General features: G+C 53.8%; 1 pseudogene; it reads left to right on the top strand.

Moving 5' to 3' along the window:
• On the top strand, positions 1 to 120 carry LOC144176092 (U5 spliceosomal RNA; annotated as a pseudogene).
• The last annotated feature ends 5452 nt before the right edge of the window (positions 121 to 5572 follow it).

The following is a 5572-nucleotide window of genomic DNA, read 5'->3' as shown; positions in this document are numbered from 1 at the left end:
TCGCTCAGGTCTCTCCTCACATCCACGCATTAATCTTTCGCCTTTTACTAAAGATTACCGTGGGGAGGGACAATGAGCCTATAGGCCAATTTTTGGGAGGCCTTGCCCGTTTGGGCGAGGCCTAATCTCGAAATCCAAAATCAGAAATGGCACTACTCTACCCTCATCGTCGGGGTTGCGACAGTTGTGTACCCTCTTAGGGGGCTCTCATGTCCGTTCCACACGGCAACTTCCATTGGGACTTCAACGCGTACGGATACCCAACCTCACATACGTTACTGAAAATTTTAACTCTAGGCACATGAAAAAAGTAAATTTCGTCATTCTTCCGTGTTTCGCTTTGTTTACAAAGCAAGAAACGCAAATGCTTGCGGAGTTGTTAACTAACTAACTGACTGACTGACTGCAACGGCTTACTTGCACGAATGCTTTGCTCTGTGGACAGCCAATGCACTCGCCATTTGTACAAGTGCGGCACGCACACACACAGCTGGCTGGCGCCGCATCTTTTCAACGTGCTACGAGTTGTGCCGCGCCTCCGCCAGATGGCGCCACGGGTCCCGCGACCGAGAGAAGACGCAGTGAAACATCCCCCTCGCGAGAGGCACGATCAAATACAGAGCATTTCCGGGGGCGCACGACGTTAAGTAGTTTGCGTTACGTTAATGTTGCACTTGTGGCAACTGCTGACGAGAGAGCGCTCGTCAGCAGTAATTTGAATGAGTCAACGATATAAGGCGCGTTCGTAGCGTCCCATTCTGTGTCGGCTTTGTGGCGCAGTGGGTAGAGCACCATGTACATTGCGTTCCGCCCGCAGGGTCGAGGGATCGAAACCGGGCGCCGGATAGTATTTTTTTTATATAGTAGGGACAACGACGGTGCGGACTACGGACGTCAACGCGGGTGACATCGTGAGTTACTGAAATGCTCTGCATTTAAAAACTGGCAAACCTGTATACGCAATGCCTAATGACCGCGAATGTACCAGAATCTTGGAAGAACGCGAACATCATCCTAATCCGTAAGAAAGGTGACATGAAGTACTTGAAAAATTACAGGCCGATCAGCTTACTGTCAGTCGTCTACAAGGTACTTACCAAGGTAATCGCTAACAGAATTTCTGCCACCTTCGATTTCAGTCAACTTAACGAACAAGCAGGGTTCCGTAAAGGCTATTCAACAATGGACCATATTCACACGATCAATCAGGTGATAGAGAAGCGCGCTGAGTATACTGAAGCCTTCATAGATTATGAGAAAGCATTTGATTCGGTCGAAACCTCAGCAGTCATTCAGGCATTACGAAACCAGGGGGTAGATGAGCATTATGTAAGAATACTAGAGGATATCTACAATGGGTCCACAGCTACCATCACCCTCCATAAGGAGAGCAGTAAAATACCTATAAGGAAGGGCGTCAGACAATAAGACACAATCTCTCCAATGTTATTCACAGCATGTTTTACAAGTATTCAGAACGTTGGATTGGGAACAGGTGGGAGTAAGTGTTAATGGAGAATATCTCAGTAACCTCAGATTTGCTGATGACGTTGCCTTGCTAAGTAACTCGGGCGACGAATTGCAAAGCAAGCTTTCCGCACTGGACGAGCAGAGTAGAACCGTGGGCCTGAAAATTAATATGCATAAAACCAAAGTAATGATCAATATCCTCGGAACAGCACAGCGGTTTGAGATAGGTGGCGAGGCCGTGGAAGTGGTAAGCGAATATATCTACTTAGGTCAAGTTGTGACCCCGGATCCCAACCATGAGGCAGAGATATATAGAAGGATAAGAATGGGGTGGAGTGCATACGGCAGGCATGAATGGCAGCCTACCATTGTCCGTGAAGAAGAAAGTGTATGACAGCTGCATCTTAACGGTACTCACCTACGGGGCAGAAACTTGGAGGCTCACTAAGAGGGTTCAACTTAAATTGAGAACGACTCAGCCGGCAATGGAGCGGAAGATGATAGGTGTAACATTAAGGGACAAGAGAGCAGAGTGGGTCAGGGAACAAACGCGTGTTGAGGACATATTAGTTAAATTAAGAAGAAGAAATGGACGTGGGCAGGGCATGTAATGCGAAGGCAAGATAACCGTTGGTCATTGAGGGTAACCGAGTGGATCCCTAGAGAAGGCAAGCGCTGCAGGGGGCGGCAGAAAGTTAGATTGGCAGATGAGATCAAGAAGTTTGCGGGGATAAATTGGTCGCAGTTAGCACAGGACCGGGGTAATTGGAGATTAATTGGAGAGGCCTTTGCCCTGCAGTGGGCGTAGATATGCTGGTGAAGTGGTGATGATGATGATGATGATTATGATGATGATGATGGTGGTGGTGGTGGTGGTGGTGGTGGTGGTGGTGGTGGTGGTGGTGGTGGTGATGATGTGCAATATGGGAGGCAGTGCAAGATTTTGTTCAGGGCGAAGGCTGTTACCAGTTGACCAGCTCCGCGTTCACCGAGGCCCCTATGCCGCTTGACCACCCATTGGACCGAGTGAGTAACTCGATGGCAGGTGGTGACCGTGAACTTTATGACGCGGGTGAAGGAATGGTCCTGAAGTTTTTCCTCCAAGACCACTCTGAGAACCCGGCAGGATGAAGCACAGGGGACGGGGTCGACTGTGTTGACTGATCGTTGATATTTAGAGGCGGAAAGCAGGGGCAGCTCAGATTTCTCTGGAGCTGCTTGCAGGCCTGCGCTGGCATGGATGGATGGATGGATGGATGGATGGCAAAACGTTTATTGAGCTTAAACGGAAGGGGTATAAGGGCGTGGTTAGCCTCCTAAGTCCAGGAGGCCTCTTGTCCGGGCTGCCTCCAGTGCGCGCCGCACCAGGGCGACCTGGCGCTCCGGTGCGGAGCTGGTCAGCTCGGACTCCCACTGCTCAAGGGAAGGAAAGGGGTGGAGATGTGGGTGTTGGGGGAAGGAGAAGACGAGGTGGTAGGTGTTGAGAGGGATGTGGCAATGGGGGCAGTCGGGTGGAAAGAGAGAAGGGGAAATGTGGAATAGAATGATGTGGTTAAAGTATGTTTCGGTCTGTAGTCGGCGGAGGATGTAGGCCTGTTGGGCGGTGAGGGAAGGGTGGGGGGGGGGGGTATCGCCGTCGGGAGTTTGTGTGGTGGGAGAGGATGGAGTTGTACGTGGGGTCGAGAGGGGTCAGGGCTGCTGGGTCTGGGGGTGGGGGAGTTATTTGGTCGAGGCGAGGCGAGGTAAGTGCCCGGGTAATGAGTGCGCGGGCTGCGGCGCGGGCCGCCCCATTCCCTGCCAGGCCGGAGTGGCCGGGGGTCCAGACAATGGAGAGGTCAATGTCTTCAGGGAGGCGTTGAAGGAGGTGAATGGCTGCTAGCGGGGCGAGGCCGGTTTGGTAGAGGCGACACGCTTGCTGCGAGTCGGTTATTACGGTCAGATAGGGTTGGTGGCAGTGGGTCATGGCACCGTGGGCAATGGCGAGGGACTCGGCGGTGAGCGTGGGGATGTGGCGGTAGGAGGCCGCGGTGAGGAGGCGGCCCTCATTGGTAAGGACTGCGATGGTGGTGCTGTGGCGGGTTGAGGACTGCGCTATGTCGGTATAGCGTGTGTTGGGATCCGAGCAGTAGCGTTTTTCGAGGAATCGGACGCGGGCGTTGCGGCGGCCTTGGTTGTTTAATGGGGTGCATATGCTTGGGAACGGGAGGGACGTGGATGCGTTGACGAATGGAGAGGTGAATACGTTGGGGCGCGTGTGGGGTGACAGGGGCCGTGCGTCCGATGACCTGAAGTACCCGTCGACCAGCCAATGTGAGGGAGAGTCGGTGCAGGTGGGAAGTGCGTTGGGCTTCCAAGATTTCTGTGAGGGTGTTGTGGAGGCCAATCTGGAGGAGGCGTGTGTTGGAAGTGTAGGTAGGGAGGCCTAAGGCTGCTTTGTAGGTCTTGCGGATCAGAGCGTCCAGCTTGCTAGCTTCCTGTGTCTTGAGGTTGACGAAAGGGCAGCTGTATGTAAGGCGACTGATGAGGAGGGCTTGAACGAGTTTGCAGGTGTCGGATTCTTTGAGGCCGTAGGTGGAGCCGCGGATGCGCCGAATGAGGTGCGTAAGTTGGGTGATTGTTTTGTGGAGCTGTGGGAGAAGAATTGCGCCGGAGCCGTCGTACTGAAAAGGAACTCCGAGTACCCGAAGGGAGGTGACTTGGGGAATGGGAGAGCCGTGGATGGTCACCTGTGGGTCCGGGGTGGGCTGTGGGGGGCGGCCGCGGGTGCGGGCTCGGAGAACGAGGAGGGCAGACTTGCTTGGTTCGACCGTTAGGCCTCTGGGGTGGAGGTAGGCGACAGTGGTGTCGATGGCTTGCTGGAGGGCGTCTTGTTGCGCGCCGCTGGAGCCACTGGTAGTCCATATAGTGAGGTCATCGGCATAAAGCGCATGGTAGATACCGGGGATGGCATTTAGGAGACTGGGGAGGTGGAGGAGGGCGATGTTAAAGAGTAAGGGGGAAATAACGGAGCCTTGCGGTGTGCCTTTGGCATGGGTGTGGAAGGTAGGGGATTGGAGAGCGCCGAGCCGGAGGGTGGCAGTGCGGTCCCGCAGGAACGTGGAGACGAATTTGTAGGCGCGGTGGCCACAACCGGTGTGATTGAGGTTATCGAAGATGGCTTGGTGCGTAACGTTGTCGAAGGCCCCTTTGGCATCGAGGGTGAGGAGTGCTTTGGGTGTGTCACGGCTGAGGTGGTCGAGGAGCTGTTCTTTTATTTGTATAAGGACGTCCTGGGTGGAGAGATTTTGTCGGAAACCGAACATGGTAAGGGGGTACAGGTTACGGTCTTCGAGGTAGGTGGAGAGGCGCTGGTGAACTAGGTGTTCATAGATCTTGCCGATGCAGGAGGTGAGGGCGATGGGTCGGAGGGTGGTGGCGGAGACAGGTTTGTTGGGCTTGGGGATAACGGTGATGTCTGAGTGGCGCCACTGTGAGGGGTACGTGTCGGCTTCCCAGTTGCTGTTGTAATAGGTGAGGAGGTCTTCAAGGGTGTCGCCCGGGAGGTTGCGGATAGTTCTATAGGTGATGTGGTCTCTGCCCGGGGTGGTGTTGCGGGTGAGGCGGGCAAGAATGGCGTGGAGTTCGGTCATGGTGAAGGGGAGGTCCATGTCGGCGTTGGGGCGTCCGGTGTATTGAAGGTTCGGGGCAGGGGCTGGCAAAGAATAAAAAAATGAGGTCATGACCAGATTGCAAAATTAGCTCCACCTCCTCCGGAGACCCATGAGTGCACCGCAGTGTAATGCCGTCGGCGTAGAGAAGCGACTGAAGGTTGGGGAACTCGGACAATGATCTGATAAGAGAGGCAAGGGTAGGCGATAATACGGCACCTTTACGGTTACCACGAGTGAGGGTGATTGGTGTGTATAGAGTGCACGTTCCCAAGTTGGCTTCCGTAAGGCAGAAGAAGAATAAACTTTATTCTGGTGGATTGTAAACTGTTTTTTTTTTTTTGCGTTAATCCTGACTGCGCGGGACACTTGCCAACGTCAGGTGGGCTGCTTGCGCTCTGGGGACAGGGTGTTTCGAGATCCCAGCTTTAGGGCAACTCACGACTTCACGTAAA

This window comes from Haemaphysalis longicornis, unplaced genomic scaffold (genome assembly GCF_048455015.1).
Source record: "Haemaphysalis longicornis isolate Haplotype H1 unplaced genomic scaffold, Haemaphysalis longicornis Haplotype H1 scaffold_3, whole genome shotgun sequence".
In the NCBI taxonomy this organism is placed as follows: domain Eukaryota; kingdom Metazoa; phylum Arthropoda; class Arachnida; order Ixodida; family Ixodidae; genus Haemaphysalis; species Haemaphysalis longicornis.
This window is presented reverse-complemented; position numbering and strand designations above follow the sequence as displayed.